We start from the raw sequence: 20,214 nt of genomic DNA, 5'->3' as shown, positions 1-20,214 counted from the left end.
CCTGGGAGGGCTGGAGGAGTGGGCTGGGTCTTCCAGAGTGACTTCCAGAACAGCGCCACAGCATCAGCCCACTTGGGGAGCTGCCACTGCTGCCACAATCCTGAAGCGGGAAAATAAGGAAGCAGACATGGCAAATGGTACATCCAGGAATACAATGTCCCCGCTGTGATCCATGGGTTGGGAGAAGGCCACGGCAGCTATTGCCTCCAGAAGAGTGCTGCACCTGCCAGGTCCACTTTCGCAGAACACAGACCCCCTACCATGAAATCAGCAACTGGACACTGGGACCTCTGCCACTGTTACTGCAGGAAAACCCAGGGCCCCCGTGAACCAGCCGGTCAACAGCAGCATTGGACAGACCCAAGTTGAGACCTTTACCTTCGACACACTTTCTGAATCTCATGCAATTGTTTATGTTTGGCCAACCTAAATCCTATTTGAATTTTAACTGCAAGAGATTATGGGAAATACCTCTTTAAGTTTTTCAGTCTTTCAGTTTGGGAAGGCACACTAGGGTAATGGGCAGGCTAGGATAGTGGGGGTTTTGCCAGCAACCAATAAACATACATTTAAATCAAAAACCAGATTGTCTGTGTGTGTGTATGTGTGTGTGTGCATGCACATGTATGCATGGTTTTACGATGTTTTACAAAACTATATTAACTTTACTAGTGTAGTGCACTCTAGCCTGTTCTGTTCTATTCTATTCTGTTCTGTTCTGTTCTGTTCTGTTCTGTTCTGTTCTGTTCTCTTCTGTTCTGTTCTATTCTAATTCTTTCATCCATTCATTGGGTTCCATTCTGTCCCTTTCCATTTTATTTCATGTTTTTAAAAAGCTTGTTGTGATAATAGACTTTTAAGATCTACTAAGTGTTTGTAACTTCAAGTTTGACAAACCCTGTTTTAGAAGAAGGGTGGTTTCTGGGCCCCAATGCACCATATTCATTGCACATGAATATGCATGAGCTGCCCTGGAAAGGTTTTTGTACACTGCAGAGGTTTAGCTCTGTAAGAAGGCACTGACCTGGATCCTATTTCCCAGAGAAACTCCCTGCTTCTCACAAATTGCTGTGATAATTTAATATGACAAATTATTGGATGAGTTAATTAGTTGGTCTGTCATTCTTCTCAAGCAGTGTATAGGAATTTTCACAGGTCTCCTCCCATTAATTCCTTACTCCAATTCAGTGTTCTTAACTGGGGGGCTTAATGGAAATGGAAGGGCATTTCTGATCCTGTTGATCTCATTCTGGAGGAGTTCACCTACGATGTCTGTGTCGAGGACTCTTCTTCTTTGCCACCAGGTAGTTGCTGAAGCTGGGCTTCTATATGGATCTCTGATACCTGCAATTGGAAGATGTTTTAGTTGTGAATCTTTTTACGACATGGGCCTTCTCACTCTACCAGCAAATGCTCAGGCCACACATATAATAATCCAGCCCTCATGGTGTTTCCTAGTGAGGGGCAAACTGCCTTCAGCATCACTAACCTGGCTTTGGAGATATATATATATATATGTGTATGTGTGTGTGTGTGTATGTATGTGTATATATATATATATATATATATATATATAGAGAGAGAGAGAGAGAGAGAGAGAGACCATAATTCCGATGTCCGTACTGTTCTAAATCTAAATATCTCTTTATTATAAGATTTATTTCTCTTCATCTGCCGATTCACACATTAACCAAACTTTTCCTCCTGCTTATTCATGATTTCTAGATATTATATTTAAAATTAGTAACTAATCTGTCCTTCCACCTAGTAAACTCCTATTCATCCCTCAAAACACCAACTCAAATTTCACATCTTTTGTAAAGCTCTGATTCTCCTGGGCATAGCTGGCCCCTCCTGCCGGCATGAGTAACTACACATCTTCACTGTAGTTCTTATTGCATCTTATAATTTGTTCTGTCTTCCTCTTACATTAATTATCTTGAATACAGAACTATGTGATTTTCATTTTCGTGTCTTCAGTGCTTGGTCCTCAAATAAATGTTGAATAAGTGAACACACAAATAACTATTCTGATAGTCTCTGTTTTCACACCTGTTTGAATTTTGTTAAAATAATTTATTTCTGCATATAGCATTATAAATGTTAAATAGAAAACAACTAGGCTTTTTAATCACAAAACCATTTTTTGAAATCCCATAATTCAATCAATTTTTAAAAAAGGAGGAGATGCAAAGAGGAAGAAGATAGATTCTTCTTCTCTGGAAACCTCCTGCTAGCAGTGGAGACCACAAATAACCGTAGACTTTATTGAGCATTTATCATGAACCAGACTCTAGACTGGATGCTTTTCAGGCTTTACTTTTCATTCTGATGATCGCCCGTCTTGGTAGGCATTACTGTCTTCATTTGGCAGGTGAAAAACATGAGCACCAGAGAATCTGGGTGCCAACAGCATCATACTTCCTGGCGAAAGTGGTAGGGAGGCATGGGCTACTTTTAAAAACATAGATCTATCCCAATTTGTGCCACAACTTTAAATCTTGACTCTCAGAGAAAGCATTTAAAAAATGTGTCTGAATCATCAGCCTGGCCAACATGGTGAAACCCCGTCTCTACTAAAAATACAAAAATCAGCAGGGCGTGGTGGCAGGCACCTGTAATCCCAGCTACTGTGGAGGCTGAGGCGCAAGAATTGCTTGAACCAGGGAGGCAGAGGTTGCAGTGAGCCGAGATCGTGCCACTGTACTCCAGCCTGGGTGACAGAGCGAGACTCTGTCACACACACACACACACACACACACACAAAAGTGTCTGAATCATAACAGCATAAAATAATATGGGACTTGAGTTAGCTATATAGGTGGTACAATATAAGTCATGTGTGTATTTATTCTTAGATAGGGTTAAATATTGCCAATTTTTTGTTTTTATTTTTGGTTATGATAAAAATTTGAGGCATATGCACACTATGACCCCATGGATGGTGAGAGACCCATCTTCTCCATGCCTGATTCATTCCTCTTCTGTGTGAGCCCTCTGTCTTCACTCCCCGCCAGGTTTGTTTTTCCCGTTAGTCTCTGATGGAAACAACCAGTTACCTCCTCATATTCAGCTCCACTTCTTTCTTGACCATAAGGACCCCGATTTTCGGCTGAGCAGATCGCCATCAGCTAACAGACTACATTCTCCAGCCTTCCTTGTAGATGGGTAAAGCTACCTGACTATGTTTTGGCCAATAAGATAAAGTGGAAGTGTTGGTGAAAAATGTAGGAAATGTGTTTAAAGGAAGAAAGGAGGTCCCTTCTTCTGTCCTCTATCCTGTTGTTTGGAACATGGATGTGATGGCTGGAGCTCTGGCAGTCATCTTGAATCAAAAGATAGTGGAGTGGAAAGGTGAATGGAATCTAGGTCCTTGTTGACTTTGTGGAACCACTCTCTCAGCTCTGAACTGTCTACCTCTGGACTTCTTTCTTTCATGAGAGAATAAAATAGAGTGTCTTTAAGCCATTGTTAATTTGAGTTTCCTTCACAGGTGGCCATACCTAATCTTAACTGACATAATTCTCAATGGCTCACCAGTGATTTGAACTTTCATGTGTCAGACTCCAAGGTGCTTGTTAGGTCCATGTGCTAAGTGCCTGGAGAAAGGTCTGACACAGAGTTGAGGGGGCTTAGAAGAGGGGACACTATCTCCTTCTGACGTGGCAGGATGTCTTCAAGCTTGCTAGCATACCTTGGCTCTGGTTTCAAGGTGAGCTCTTGGCCTTGAGGCTCTAATACTGCAACTTGGACTATAAAAGATGTGTTCCACTCACTCAGTTCTCTGTGGGGGCCTAGCCAGGGATGCCCTTACTCTACTTGCTCAGTTTTTGGCTACCTCACAGCTTTCTCTTGTCCAAGAGCAGTGTATGGAAATGTAACTCCTCACCTGAGACTCGGTAAGTAGAATAAGCCAATTGTGCTGAGAGACACTGTCTCCTAGGATGCTGGTAACCTGTGGTCATAAATGGCAGAATGGGAGCTATAGAATCCAAGAGGTCGAAGCTAGAAGAGACTTTAGAGATACCTAATCCAGCTAATTTATTTGGCAGATGAGGAAATGAGGTTTTTAGAAGTAGCTTGACACAACTAGAAAGGGATGAAGCTGTGACAATTTTCCAGTTTGTTTTTCTTTCCCAAACATGGTACCTGATCCTGCCTGGTGTATTAGTCCAGATTTCCCAAGAAGCAGATGCCGAGACAGGATTAAGTGTGCGAGAATTTTCTTAGGGGAAAGGCCTGTGTTAGAAAAAATGGAGAGGGAGATGGAACATCTTGGGGCAGTTGGCAGACGATGAAACAAGTTTGCCCACAGGTGAAGGAGAGAGGGGAGGAAAGTCAGGTAGAAGCATCCTACATAGGTGTGCAGCCTAAGGAAGGTCCATTACGGCTGCTGGTGAGTCTCTGAATCACAGTTGGCTATCACAGGAGTTCGGTGTTGCTAAGAAATAGATTGGCCATGGTATTCCTGATACCAGAACAGCCCGTGAGAAGCATGGTCTCTACACAAATGCAGCAGTGGATTTCAGAGTTGGGTCCCTTGGTCAATCACACTTCCCAGTTAGGGGTTGCATTTTTGGTAGTTGCCACACCTGACATTGATCCTCTGCCAACCCTTTTATGCCCTGGAACATACTTTATAATTGTATGCATCTAATTTAGTGTTTTGATAGACTAGTAGGCAGACAGGTATATGAGGAGTTTCTTAGTTATGAATGTTTACTTAGGCTACCTTTTTGTGTGAGGCCTGACATGGCTGAATCTTCCATTTCTTGGGACTTACAGTGGATTTTGAGCCATGCAGTTGAAGCAATCAAGGTGCCCTTTAATGGGGGAGAAGTCCACTCATCGAACCTGACAGACATGGACCTAAATGTGAACCATGAAATGAAAGCAATTGTGCATTACCTGTCTTTTCCACATTTGTTTGGGTGCAAGTCAACAGAATTGCTGGTTAAACTCACGGACATTTTCTAGAAATTGTATTAAGACCTTATGCAAATTCTAACTGCAAGCGTGTGGCTAACTTTTGACAAAGATTATTTGCTTGACCACACTTTAGTCAGGCTCCTGAGCTTCTGCTAGGTCCATCTGTGCACTTCCTTATAAAATCTAATTTTAGCAAGAACTCTGCTAAATCAGTTTAGCAAGAACATCCATCCTTTTGATATCTGCTCACTCTTGATATCTGATCAGATTTTTCATCCTCCACCATCCCACAGGTAATGAAGGATCACCTTGGCCTGTCTTCAGAAAGAATTCTGGTAGGTCAGTTTAGCCAGAATCTTTCTTACCGCAATGTTATCTCAGTAATTTTCCACCCACTGAAAAACTGGGTGCTCTTTGGCTGTAAACTTCCACTTGCCCATGCTGTATTCAGAGTTGAGCCCAATCTCTCTCTCCCGCTGCAGAATCCTGTTGTATTGGTTCCAATACCTATTGCAATGGTCCTGAATAAAGTCTACCTTACTGTGCTTTAACAAGAATCATTGAATAATGTTTTACTTTAACACTTTTCATCATTGGATTTCCATATGTTTCTCTGCTTGCTCCTTTAAGCCAGGATGAAAGGTAGATGGGAAATATAAACATGTGTTGTGTCCTGTGCCATCTGATCCTCGCATGGCATCCACAAAGTACTGCAGAACACCTGACAGAACGGGGAGACCCATGACTCTCAGGAGGCTGTGGGCATTTCTTCTGCTCAGCAGCTACCCAGCATTCTCCAGAACCAGAAATCATGTACGTTGAGCATGGCCACCCAGTGGAAATGATAAAGGCCTTTGCTTGGGACTGGGCCAGATGGGAAGAAGCAAATCCTGTAACAGCAGGAGCTGCCCACCTAAGTCCCTGTGTTCTGTTCCCTCATGCTGGTGTTCATATTGCCAGTAGGAAGGATTCATTTACTTTATATTCAGTCAACATTTATAGCACACCACATCTGTGGGGCCATAGAGATGACTAGGACGTGGTTTTCATCCTCAGGTAGTTCACAATGTGCTGGGTTGATGGAGGCCTAAGCAGAGAAGTAAATTCAGTGTGCAGAGCAACGTGAGCAGAGAGAGTGCAAGAGCCATCAAGAAAGAGAATATGCTGCCATAAACTTGAGGAAGAGCACCTGAGTCAGCCTGCAGGGCTCAGGAGAGACTTTCTGGAATAAGCCACATCTGAGTCTTAAAGGAAAAGCAGAAGTTCACCAGTGAAGGGTGGGATGGGAAGGAGACTCACAGCCTTTAGAAAAACAGCCTTGTGTGTGCAGGAAATGACAGGAGGTAGTGTGGTCCTCGGACCATTAGGGGTCCCTGAGGTTTTCTCAGGGGGTTCACGAAGTCTCCTTCTCATTCTCTTCTGGGTTTACAATGGAGTTTTCCAAGTGTGATATCGCAACAAATTAAACGCAGAAGCAGATCTGAGAATCTAGCTGTCTGTTATTTGGCCAAACATTTAAGAGATTTACAAAAATATAAAACAAAACTGCTCTTTTTAGTAATGTTTTCTTTTGGAAAATATAGCTGGTTTTAGTAAAATATATGTTAAAATTTAACATGTAATGGGTTTATTGCTATTTAAAATAGATAAAATACTTTTTTAATTTCTCAGTTTAAATTTCTAAAACAGTGATGAACCAATGGATATAACTTATATAAACAATAGTTCTTTACAATCCTCAGTAAGTTTTTGACAGTGTGAAGAGGTAACATTTCATTGCAAAAAAGCCTTTGCATGTGTGCTATAGGGTCTTGAGATGGGGAGATTTTCTCGGATTCTACAGGCCCAGGGAGTCCCAAGATTCTTGTAAAAGGAAGGCAAGAGGGTTGAAGTCAGAGAAGGGATGGGACCATGGAAACAGGGATCTGAGTGATGTGCTTTGAAGATGGAGAAATAGGCCAAGAGGCAAGAAATACAAGCTGCCTCTAGAAGCTGGAAAAGGCAAGAAATGATTTCTCCCCTGGAGTCTCCCAAAAAAACGCAGCCTTGCTGCCATCTGGATTTTAGCCCATAAAACCCATTTCCAGACTTCTTTTTTTTTTTTGAGATGGAGTCTCACTCTCGCTCTCTTGCCCAGGCTGGAGTGCAATGGCGCAATCTCGGCTCACAGCAACCTACGCCTCCCAGGTTCAAGCGATTCTCCTACCTCAGCCTCCCGTGTAGCTGGGATTACAGGCACCAGCCACCATGCCCGGCTAATTTTTGTATTTTTGGTAGAGATGGGGTTTCGCCATGTTGCCCAGCCTGTTCCCGAGCTCCTGCCCTCAGGTGATCCACCCGCCTCATTCTTCCAAAGTGCTGGGATTATAGCTGTGAGTTTGTGCTATTTTAAGCTATTAAAGGTTGCAGTAATTTGTTACAGTAGCAATAAGAAACTAACACACCTCTTCCCTAACTTGATCAACATCGAGTCCCTCAAATAATCCGCTACTGTCAGGCTCACAGTCAAGCTCAGTTCCTCTCAAGTATGTCTCCTAGCCCATCTCTGCTTATAACTAGTTCCTTCTTCATGGATTCTGGTGGATGAGAGCTTTTGATGTTGCATGTGTATATTGCATGTGGTAACCAAACAAAGATAGGCAGTTTGGGGCCCTCTATACCTTCACATTTTACTCTACCACTCCCAGAGTTATTTACATTTCTATTTTGCACTTATTTCATTTTAATAATAAAGTTATAGTCGTTGAGAAATTTATAGATTAATTTATACATTTATTTAACAATAACTTATTGAGCCTTTACTATACTCCAGGCAGTGTTCTAGACACTGAGGATAGCATGATGAAGAAGACAGATATGGCCCTGCTGTCATGGGGTTACATTCTATTGGGCAAGAGAGACACTAAACCAGCAGGTCGATACACAGCCCACATCACAGCAGATTGTGATGAAGTTCTGGGAAGGAAATGAGTGTAATGAGGTAATTGAGGGTAAATCGGGATGTCCTTATGAACAAGTGGCCAGAGAAGGCCAGGGAAGGCAGGTAAAATTTAAGTCAAAACCTGAAGGCTTCAAAAGAATCAGTTACTTGAGGTGCTGGAGAGCTTTGGTATCAGTATTCCACGCAGAGGGAATAGCAAGTACAAAAAGCTGCAAGCTGGAAAGAGCTTGAGGTGTTTGAAGAACCAAAAGGAGACCAATGTGGCTTCAGCTAGTGAGAAAGGAGGTACATGATGGAGAGAGAGAAGCCCGTGGCTGGTTGATGATGACCTTAGATGATGGAGGGGAAGAACAAGGAGTTTGGATTTTATTTTAAGTGCAATGGGAAGCCACTGAGATTTATTCACACTGGAGACAGAGATTATCTGAGTTTGTTTTAAAATATGACCATGGCTGGGCACAGTGGCTCATGCCTATAATCCCAGCACTTTGGGAGGCTGAGGTGGAAGGACTGCCTGAGGCTAAGAGTTTGAAACCAGCCTGGGTAACATAGTGAGACTCTGCATCTTCCCCCTGTCTCTCCCTCTGTCTCTCCCCCGCCACACAAATATGACCCTGGCTGGCTGCTTTGTGCAGAATGGATCATGGGAAAACAGGAATGGCAGTAGGGAGACGCATTCAGCTTGCTTCTAGTAGTCCAGGGAAAGATAATGGTGGTCGGATTAGGAGAGTGACCAGAGAGATGGATATAAATTATCCAGCTCATGACATCCTTTGGAGAATGTGCTTATGGGTCTAGGTGACAGATTGGATGTGTATATGGAAAGGTAGGGGGAGGGAGGGATTGAGCAAAAGGGAATGATTTAGGATGACTCCTAGGTTTTTGGATTCATGATGGTTTCTTTTACTGAGATGGAAGAGGGACAGATCTTGGAAGCAGAGCAGGAAATCATGAGTTTTCCATTGGAAACGCTGAATTTGTAGCTGCCTGCAAGAGACACAAGTGGAGATGTCAGGTAGTCAGTGGGATAAATGACTCTCTAGCTCAGAGTGGGAGGTCAGGGCTAAGAGTAAATTTGGGAGTCATAAAGACTTTGAGGCCATTTTGAGCCCAGCAGCCTGAATGAGATCACCAAGAAAGAGATGGTGGAGACTAAGAAGCGACGCAGAAACAGAGCTGAGTGTGCTACATTTAGAATTCGGACAGGCGTGTTGAAAACGTGCCAGGCTACGTGCTGGTGCTTGGAATGCATTATTTTACTCAACTATTTAGTTTCATCTTGTTCCACATTGTTATTGGTCATCTCTATGCTTCGCTTCTCAAACATGACCATAATTAGGTAATCTAGCCCACACTTAAGTATTCCTGTTGGCTGAATTGTACAATGGAGGAGTGTCTTAAGACTGAATTTTCATACAAGAGAGCTACTCCCTGGGACTTACTGTGAAAAGAAAGAAACAAGACAGGTAGCTGGGGAAGAGAGTGAGGCATTTGGCTGAGAGAAATCCTCCTCACCTCACTTGACAGGAATGTTTGGCAATGAACCCAGTTCCATGCAGAAGGAAAGCCAGTAGCTTAATTGTGACTGGAGACATTTGGGGCATGCTGCCTTCTTCTGAATATTTGGCTAATTCAGTTACTGACCTTAAACAAGTACAGAAACAAAGGATCAGTATGGTGTGTGTGACAGATCAAAAAGGAGGAATTTTTGCCTTTCCTTATCTCGCCTCCACTTTCTCCTCAATCAAGATGGCACCTATGAATATAACTATATAACTTTGCCCTCAAGTTAATCCCATAGATCAGAAATCATGGAACAAGTCTCCTTGGAATCCAAATTAAAAGTGAAATTGGCAGTTTACCTTGCAAGGAAACCTATATAGTGATTAACTCAACACGTGAAGTATGCTGACATCTTGGTCCAGCCAGAAGTGTCATGTGCTGACATCCGTAAAAGGCAAGAGAATGGACATTGACATCCTTAATGGACATTGACAAACCTAAATGTGGATGGAGTGCTTCTGGTAATAAACACTGGACTTTCGCCACCCTTTCTTCCTTCCTATATAAAGCCTTTAAAATATTTATACTTGTGTGCCATCTTAATAGGAAGAAATACACGTTCTATATTACAGACCAGGACATTTCTGAATTCTGTATATTTTCCATTTTTTTCCTTCCAGCAAAGTCTGTTCTCATCCATAGCAGACCCATGTTTTAGCCTTTTTTTCTTGGTGGCTGATGACCTTGGGCAGGTCATTTAGGTTTGCTGAGCCTCAGTTTCTTCATCAGTTAAAAAAATGGGAGACCAAAAAGGATGATGTAAACGTTAGTGAATATTCCAGAACTCTGTGGAGATTCTGTAAAAATTGTCTACACAAGGCCAAGCACGTTGGCTCACGCCTGTAATACCAGCACTTTGGGAGGCCAAGGTGGGTGGATCATCTGAGGTCAGGAGTTCGAGACCAGCCTGGCCAACATGGTGAAACCCCGTCTCTACTAAAAATACAAAAATTAGCTGGGCATGGTGGTGGGTACCTGTAATCCCCAGCTACTCGGGAGGCTGAGGCAGAATTGCTTGAACCCGGGAGGCAGAGGTTGCAGTGAGCTGAGAGCATGTCACTGCACTCTAGCCTAGGTGACAAGAGTGAAACTCTGCCTCAAAAAAAAAAAAGTCTACACAAATGAATGGAGAGTCCTTATAAAGGATATGGAAAGCCACTTGGAGGTTCGAGAGATCAGGTTGTTCTGGATCATCAGACAAAATATTCTATCAGGAAGTTGGTTTAGTTTGCAAGTTCTATATTGTGTTTATAAACAGTAAATTAGAAAATGTCCTCCAAATCAATTCTTTTAATTGAAATGATAGGGAAATAGCAAAGTTTGCAAAAGGATGTGAATTATTTCTGTAGCCAAGTTAGAGTTAGCTAATGTTTTATTTTCATGTATTCTTTGAGATGTCATATGGAATGACAAATTTGGAGCACTTATTCAATAAACATTTATTGAGCACTGACTATATGCCACTGGGCTAAGCACTGGAGATTTTAAAAAGCTGAAAAGTTAGACAAGTTCCCTGCCCTCACAGAGGTCACAGCCTGGTGGAAGATACAGACAAAAAGAGAGCCAATCACGAACAATCTGGGAAGTGCTTCTGGAGAGGAAGTAAGAGAAGGGTGCCTGATACCAATGTGGAGGTGAGCATGTCTGCTGGGGCTGCCATCACAAATACTACAGACCGGGTGGCTTAAACAACAGACATTTATTTTCTCACAGTTCTGGAGGCTAGAAGTCTGAGATCAAGGTGCCAGCTGATTCTGTTCTTGGTGAGGACTCTATTCCTGGCTTGTAGGTGGTGCCTTCTCATAGTGCCCTCTCAGAGAGACAGAGTGCATGAGAGCTCTGGTGTCTCTTCTTATAAGGTCACTAATCCTATCATAAAGGCCATATCCAACCCTAATTATCTCCCAAAGGCCCCATCTCCAAATAACATGACATGGGGCTTTGAGCTCAACATATGAATTTGGGGGAACACAACTTAGTCCATAGCAAGAGGCTTCTGGAGGAAGTGAAGTCTAAGCTCCGACCTCCTGAAGGAGTTTACTGGGGAGAGCGGATTAGTATGGGGAGAGGTTGGGGCAAGAAGCAAGAAATATTTCAGTTGAGCATCCTAGATGACTTACTGTTGTCCTACTTTCTGGACTTTTAAGCAGGATGTTCTTACTACCTGGGAGCGCCCCGCTTCCCAGCCTCTGCCTGATGACTTCTGTGCCTCTGCACTCAGAGCGCCTGCTCACTTCCATCAATGTGCCCCCATCCCCAGGCAGAGATCATCTCATTGTCCTCCATGCTCCCATAGTAAATTTTGGTGCCTCTCTGGATAACTCATTTTTAGCCATTGTATCTCATATTTTCTTACATACAACTGTTTCTATATCATCTTATGAAGGAGGTTAGGGTCTTATTTTTTTGGTGCCACCCCAATAGTGCCTAGCACTGTGCCATCATACACTGATCATTTAGCTTTTGCTTAGCTAGCAACAAACCATCCCCCAGACTTACTGGCTTAAAACAACAAATCTTTTATATAGCTGAGGGGTCCATGGGTTTTCTGGGAGGTCCCTCTGGTTTAGGCAAGGGAAGGTGATCTTTGCTGGTCTCTTTTAAGTGTGTGTGTGGCTAGCAGGCAGGCAGGATAGTAGCCGTCAGTCAGCCTCATGTGCACGTCTGGCTGTTGGCAGTCTGTAAACGGGGGCACCTTGACTTTCCTCAGTGTGGACCTCTGTGATGCAGCCTCTGCTTATGTTTTCGATCCTTTGGCCATGAGCCTTCTGGACCAACCTTCCTCATTTGTCTATTTCCCCTCAGAGGGCAGGGACCACGTCTGGTTTTTCTGCTGTTTTGGTCAGTGTTGTTCGACTCTTATTGAATAAATAAATGAAGAGTCTTTGTGCAGCTGGCCAAAATAAGCAACCCTTGCTGACGGGGATAAGACTGAGAACTCCACGTGTCATTTCACACCTCTGGGACAAACGACCTGCTCCACGTGCCTCCACACCCCTAGTCCACCTCTTCCTTCAATGCTCAGTTCAGGGGTCATCTCTTTGGGAGCTTTTCCTTATTCCTTAGCCAAATTAATCAGGCTGTCTTCTGTGTTTCCACAGCACTTTGGACAAACCTCTATTTTAACAAGAGTCACATGATTCCGAATATTGTTTCTGGGTCTCATAACCCAACGACGAAGTCTTGGAGGTGGTATTTTAAGGTGGAAGCTCCTCTTAACATGCCAACTGCATGCCTGTGTCTGCATCCTCTGTTCAATCAGTTACTACCATCTGACTTTGGGTTTTCCTCTATAAAATTAAGTTCATTCAAAATATTTATGCTACAAGTACTTATCAAGTTCCTACTGTGTGCCAGACACTAAGTTGAAACTAGGGATGATGGGAAGCTTCTAATGCAGAGGAGGAACAAATAGTGAAACACACACAAATAGGCATCTACTTACAAAACTGTAATATATGATGTAGAGAGAGTAACAGGGGACCCATTGAATAGGGTGGCCAGGAAGGCCTCTTCGGGGAGGTGACTTTACAAAGAGAAGCCAATCATGTGAAGGTTGGATAAAGTGTTTTAAGCAGCGGGGGTGGCATGTGAAGGGAAAGTTGAAGCTAAGGGAAAGAGCCAGTGATGGAAACTGCTGAAGGAAAGCTGATGTGGCAGAGAGACAGGGAGCAAGAGGGAGCCTTCTGGGATGGGTGTGGAGGAAGAGCTTTCTTGTGAATAGCTGTATCCTCTTTGCCTATGCAGGGCATGTAATAGTTGCTCAGTAAATACTTGTTGAATGAATGAATACATACTTGAAAGACTGAAATCAGTCCTGATCCCCAAAAAAGAGATGGGATGTAACAAGATAAGAAAGAATTTCCTGGGGTACATTTCTTTGTCTTCTTAATGGTGTTCAAGTTTTGGCCAACAGACTATGGCACCTGGACCTATTCTCACGGGCTTGGCAATGTGGAACTCACCCCGTGAATGAGTTTGGTTGGTTCTTTTTATCCTTCTGCATGCCAGTTCCCTGTGTTGGGTGTTTGCTTCCACAGGACACAGGGCTAGGATATCTTCTGGGAGCTACTGCACCACCAGACACCATCACTTTTGCCAATTTATCTCAATACCACCAATACTGCTGGCCTGGGCTGTCTCTCCAGTGACCTGGAGACTGCCACCACATGCTCTGTTCTGGATTTCACCTTACAACCCACCTCTACTGAGATACAAACTGGAGACAAATAGTGAGTGACAGAATCAAGCACTACACTCAGAAGTGCATCTGTTTCCCTGCTACTGAGGTTTTGTCACTGGGCCAAGCTGGTCTGCTGACCCTCTTTCCCTTAAGGTGAGAGCTTTCCCAGGAGGCTTCTCAGTCCCTTATGCAAATGTCCTGCTGGCAGCCCAGCCCACCAGCTCATTAAAGCTGTTTAGAGGTATTTGAGTCCCAGAGGTGGATACAGCTTAGGCTCAGACTGGGATGCCCAGTAGATCTGAGGCTACTTTCTGCTTTTCCTCCTCCTCCTTTTTTAAAAGCCTTATTTTATCTTCCCTCTCTGATGAAAAGTCTGGTAAAGGTGTTTGAGATATGGATTACCGATGCAACATAGTGTTTTACATCTGCAAGAGACAAATGTGTGAATTGAGGGATGAACTCCCTAAATATAGGAAGGGACATACATATTCTTGGATGCTCTTGAAACCATATGATACAGGCAACTCCATTTCACCCATGCTTAACTATTCTTTCATGGTACTGTGCTTGGTAGTGCTGAGGGAGGTGGAAGTGAAGCAAACAGCAGCAGCTGTGCCAGGGAGAAAAACCTGGTAAGTCACTTTCAAGCCAAAAGGCACTTGGGTTGCTCTGTCCATGTCTCAGTAACAACCAAGTGTGCACAGTCTCTGGAGCCAGGCATGCTTGACGTGAAATCCCATCTGATCGCTTACTAGGTTTATGAACCTAGAGGCCACATTGCCTCTCTGTGCCTCAGTTTCCTTATTTGTAGATGGGTAGAATAGTTAAGAGTGCTTGGCTTCTGAGTCAATTTCCCTCCCTTACGATCTCTGAGAATTTCAGCAAGTTCTTTCATCTTGTTGTACCTCAGTTTCCTCATCAAATGGTGACACTAATAATATACATACCTCATGGAGTTTTTGTGAGGATTACGTGAGTTGATACACAGGAAGCACTCAGAATGGTGGCTGTCTCATAGTGAGCATTGCATGCCTATTTGCTATTATTGTTGACGTTATTACTGCTAATGCCCACCATGTAGGTGGTTGTGAGAATGAATGGGATACAAAGCCCATAAAGAGCTTGCCTGGTGTCTGCTGAATTTCATCCAGAGCTCCTATTCATCTAACAACGATGCTGTGTTCTGAGGATGGGAGGCTCCTGCACTAACTTCGATGTGAACTTCTTAAGCTGCAGTTTACAAGTTTAGGAAAGGGAGGGCTCTCATACTGGCTTTTTCACTTCCACAGACTCGCTGTCATGACCCAGTGTTCTCCAGGATCTTCAGTGAGGAATGTCAAAAGCTTTCATGTGTGTAGGAGCTGCCTTTAATCCCTGATAAGGGGAATAAGGAGAGGAACACAGCTGAGTGATATTAGAGCATGGTGGGTTTACAGTGTCATGTAAAGGGTGTTCTGATTTCTCTGCTCTATAAAACACCCTATATAAACTATAAAATAAAATATTTGCATGTTTACATACCCAGAAGTCCCGGGTGGGTAAGAGTGAAGCAATTTGGTAGATTTCCAAATCCACGAGGCTTCGGGGATTCTGGTTTTGCTTCACCTGATGCAAACCGATACTCTGGATTCTATGGAAAGCACATTTTTATGCTTGAGTTATTCCTAGTTGGGGGCTGGAGACCATGTTGGCTCTGGGGGAGCTTCAATAGAGGCTGCTGTGGCACTTTGAGGGAACAGTCGTTCAAGTTTCTGATAACTGGAATAGGAGAAATTTATAGAAATAAAATTAAATGTTCTGTTTATATAAAAAGTAATTTTAAAGACACTTTTAGTGGGACTGTAAACTAGTTTAACCATTGCGGAAGTCAGTGTGGCGATTCCTTGGGGATCTAGAACTAGAAATACCATTTGACCCAGCAATCCCATTACTGGGTATATACCCAAATGATTATAAATCATGCTGCAGTAAAGACACATGCACATGTATGTTTATTGCGGCACTATTCACAATAGCAAAGACTTGGAACCAACCCAAATGTCCAACAATGATAGACTGGATTAAGAAAATGTGGCACATATATACCATGAAATACTATGAAGTCATAAAAAATGATGAGTTCATGTCCTTTGTAGGGACATGGATGAAGCTGGAAACCATCATTCTCAGCAAACTATCACAAGGACAGAAAACCAAACACCACGTGTTCTCACTCATAGATGGGAATTGAACAATGAGAACACATGGACACAGGAAGGGGAACATCACACACCGGGGCCTGTTGTGGGGTAGGGGGAGGGGGGAGGGATAGCATTTGGAGATATACCTAATGTTAAATGATGAGTTGCTGGGTGCAGCACACCAACATGGCACATGTATACATATGTAACTAACCTGCACGTTGTGCACATGTACCCTAAAACTTAAAGTATAATAAAAAAATAAAGACACATAGCTTCAAAAAATTTCTACTTTCAGCTGTTGGTATTCTGAGCCACTATGGAGACAGAGCAAACACTCTGTCAGAGTTTAATGATAAATTGATAGCTGAAGCTTGGAAAGGGGGGAAAGGTCTGATTTAATAAGACAATGGATAAGCCAAACACTCACCAATGGTGATTTACAGCTGCAAAGGGCAGAGTTTTAAACTCACCCTACACCAACAGTAACTTTTCAAAAGAAGACATACATGCAGCCAACAATCATATGAAAAAAAAGCTCAACATCACTGATTATTAGAGAATTGCAAATCAAAACCACAATGAGATACCGTCTCACACCAGTCAGAATGGCTGTTATTAAAAAGTCAAAAAATAACAGATGCTGGCGAGGTTGTGGAGAAAAAGGAACGCTTATACACTGTTGGTGGGAGGGTAAATGAGTTCAGCCGTTGTGGAAGACAGTGCAGAGATTCCTCAAAGACCTAAAGACAAAAATACCATTCAACCCAGCAGTCCCATTACTAGGTATATGCCCAAAGGAATATAAATCATTCTATTATAAAGACACATGAACACATATGTTCACTGCAGCACCATGCAAAATAGCAAAGACATGAAATCAATCTAAATGCCTATCAGTGATAGACTGGTTAAAGAAAATGTGGTACATATACATTGGAATACTCTATAGCCATAAAAAAGAACAAGATTGTGTCCTTTGCAAGAACACGGATGAAGCTAGAGGCCATTATCCTTAGCAAAGTAATACAGGAACAGAAAACCAAATACTGCATGTTCTCACTTATAAGTGGGAGCTAAATGATGAGAACACATGGACATACAGAGGGCAACAATGCTCACTGGGGCCTTTTGGAAGGTGGAGGGTGGGAGGAGGAAGAGGATCAGGAAAAATAACGAGTGGGTACTAGGCTTAATACCTGGGTGATGAAATAATCGGTACAACAAACTCCCATGACACAAGTTCACCCATGGAACAAACCTGCACTCGTACTCTTGAACTTAAAGTAAAAGTTTAAAAAAAAAAAACCTTATCCTAGTGAATTTTGTATCTAAAAAAGTAACTAAGTATCTGAAAAATTATGTTATTAGATAATACTTTAGACAATATATTTTGCTCATGTCACCCCAATAAGGTTACAAATCACCTGCTCCTTTGTCTTTTCTTTTTAAAAATTTTTGGCTCCAAATATGGTGTAGGAAACTTTTCCTTTCTACTTCTAGTTTCCGAGATTCGCTGGTTGCCACCAGCTCTGGCTTCCTGGCTATGATTGAATGACGTTCTGTTCAACTGCACATGCTCTATCACTCATCCTCACTGTCACCTCAAGGAGACGTTTTGGGACATGGATTTCAGCTGCCCATGTGGGAGTTGAGTGGTTTTGGGGTTCTCTCTTCAGGTCTCGTTTCCCTTATTGCCTTCTCCTGTCCACTCATTGGGCTATCACGTTGAAAGGAAAGCACAGTAATTTCTTGCTCATTCATTCACTTTGTGACCAGTGTTTCGCTGTAAGCCTCTGACGTGTAGAGTGCTAGGCTAGGCGGAAGGCCATGGTCCACACAGGTGTGCCCTGCAGGAGGCCGCTGGCGGAGGCAGCTGGTGCTGCTCTCCCGGGTTGTGCCTCTACCTGGAGGAAAGGGCACCGTTGTGTAGCTTACACTGAGGAGCTCCATCGGCTAATGCAGGGCTCTGGTGAGAAGCACTGAGGGCCCATGGGAGAAGCTTAGTCTCAAGGAACATCTTAGTCTTGCTGCCATTTAGTCATCAAACACGATGGAAGTGGGATTTAGGGACTGAGGAGTTTTCTGCATCACTTTGGCCAAGCAGGGATTCTTTAGAACAACAACAGCCTCAGCGATGACAGTGACAACAAACTGGCAAATTGTATTTTCCAAACTTGGCTGCAGCAATATCTTCATCCTGCACACTCTTCTAAAATGCGAACTTGCCACTCCCTCATCAGAAGGCAGAGTCCGTTTCTCTACTCACTTGGGTCCCATTATAGCTCTGACCAATAGAATATGGCAGATGTGGCACTGACACTTTCAGGCATATCCCTGACCTAGCCTGGCAGCCTCCGCTTTTAGCCACTGAGAGGTCAGTGGCCATGGAGGAAGCGAGACTCCACTGGGACATCTGTGTTCTGAGAGGAGCAAGCCACATGAGAAGGCTCTGGAGGATGAGATGCCATTTGAAAGGGGCCAGGAGAGATGCCAAGGAGCGTGGAAGGTGCAGACACCTGAGTGAAACAGCTCTCTCGGAGGGTCAGCCCTGGCTTCGAGACTTCAAAAGACTCCAGCCCTATCTATACTCTGCCTCTATCCACACCAGAGCCCCAAAGCTAGAACTGCCCATCTGGAGCCTGTCAACCTACAGAGCCATGAGAGCTAATATATTGTTATTTCAAACCACTAAGTTTTGGAGGTGGTTTGTTATGCAGCGATGACAACTGAAACACCCTCTCCCCTCCTGCCATTTCCTCTGAAAACAAAACTCCAGCTTAGTGCTCTTTTGCTTCTTGCAACTTTTTTTCCAGGAACTAGAGACACAGAGAAAACAAAGAATATGAAGTGTGGTTGAAGTTTCAGTGTAATAGACTACTGGTAAGTGGTGTCCACATTTTTACACAAGCAGATTTTTGATCTCTACCTCTTTACTTCCTATTTCACCCCATTTCCACCTGTCTCACTCTTTGACACAAGATATATGAGGGCATATGAATTCCATTCATTCACATACTTATGTGGTTGTTTTGTCAAAGGTGTGACAGTGACTAAGAGACTGGACACCTGGGAGTGAGGAATGAAAGACAAGGAAGCGCATCTTTACCCTTGTAAGACCCACCATTGCCCTGGAGACATGCGTAGAGCAACAAATGATACCATAAGATACTGCCCCAGGAAAAGAATCTATAGAATACTTTTGAGGAAAGGATACTTTCAGACCCCCTCTCAAAGGCCACATGCAAAAGAAAACTCCAGGGGACCTTACTGGCTGAATCTACCCTGCCACACTCTGTGCCTGGGACACTCTCTGTTAGTGCTGCTTTGCAGTCTGTGAAGACGGGTATTATGGTCAACTGAGCACTGGCCACAGGTACAGTCTCGTGAGCAATGCTGAACTGGTGATGACTTCCACCCAGACCGTTTGCAGCCACTTCCCTTCCCAGTTTACCCAGACACCTCCAGGCTCAAGCTTCAGTGGCATTTACAGTCTTACTTGATTTTCACTGCTTTATATTGGTCACTAATTGTTTCATATAGACCCATGTCGTCTCCTTAATCAGGCTGCAAGCTTCTTGTGGGTGTTATTCTTCTCCTTTATTGAGTTCTAAGTGCTACTGGGCACTTAGAACTCAATAATTACTTAGCGGTTGGTTGAAGAATATGGAACTGAATTGGATGGATGACAGAAACTTATAAATCAAAAGGTTCAGATATTGAGAGAGTCTTAGAGATGTTTAGTCATTGGCAGAACTCTTAGTAGCCGTTAGGCATGAACTTCAATCCTTAACTACATAATCTTCACAACTCAATCAGCTGGATGACCTCATTCTTATTTTATAGCTGGGGAAACTGAGCTTTAGAGGGTGAATTACCCTGGTCAAGATCATGTAGCTATGTAAGATGTAGGACTGGATATTGAGTACTGCAATGTTCAATGACGTTGCAACTCTGAGGTCCATACTTCTACCATGACACTTTGCTGCCTTAACTTTGGAGTCTTATGTGCCCATCAGATGGGATTGTCTGTCAAATATATTGTGGTTTTTGTGTGTGTAGTCTTCCAATTTCCCCATGTTTCCCCATACTTTCCAAAGTTGCAAAGTGTATCTGCATGGACCTAACTTTAGCAATCTCTTATTTCCAGTCCCTAACTTCGTTTGGATGTCATATCCAAAACTTTGGATCCAATGTTTATATTTCTTGTGGAGGCAAAAAATGCAAGCTTTCCAGCATCTGTTATTTATAATTGCTCTGCATCAAATTACAATTTTGGATTTAAATTTGAAAAAGTACATTTCAGTACCAAGGTTTTGATGTGGAAATGAACAAAGGTAAAAAGTAACTGATGCCCTTTATACTTTTTTTTAATAGAGGGAGATGTGTAAAAACATTCAAAATCAGAAGGTGTCCTG

This window comes from Gorilla gorilla, chromosome 7 (genome assembly GCF_029281585.2).
Source record: "Gorilla gorilla gorilla isolate KB3781 chromosome 7, NHGRI_mGorGor1-v2.1_pri, whole genome shotgun sequence".
Classification (NCBI taxonomy): domain Eukaryota; kingdom Metazoa; phylum Chordata; class Mammalia; order Primates; family Hominidae; genus Gorilla; species Gorilla gorilla.
Note: the sequence above shows the minus strand (reverse complement) of the source record.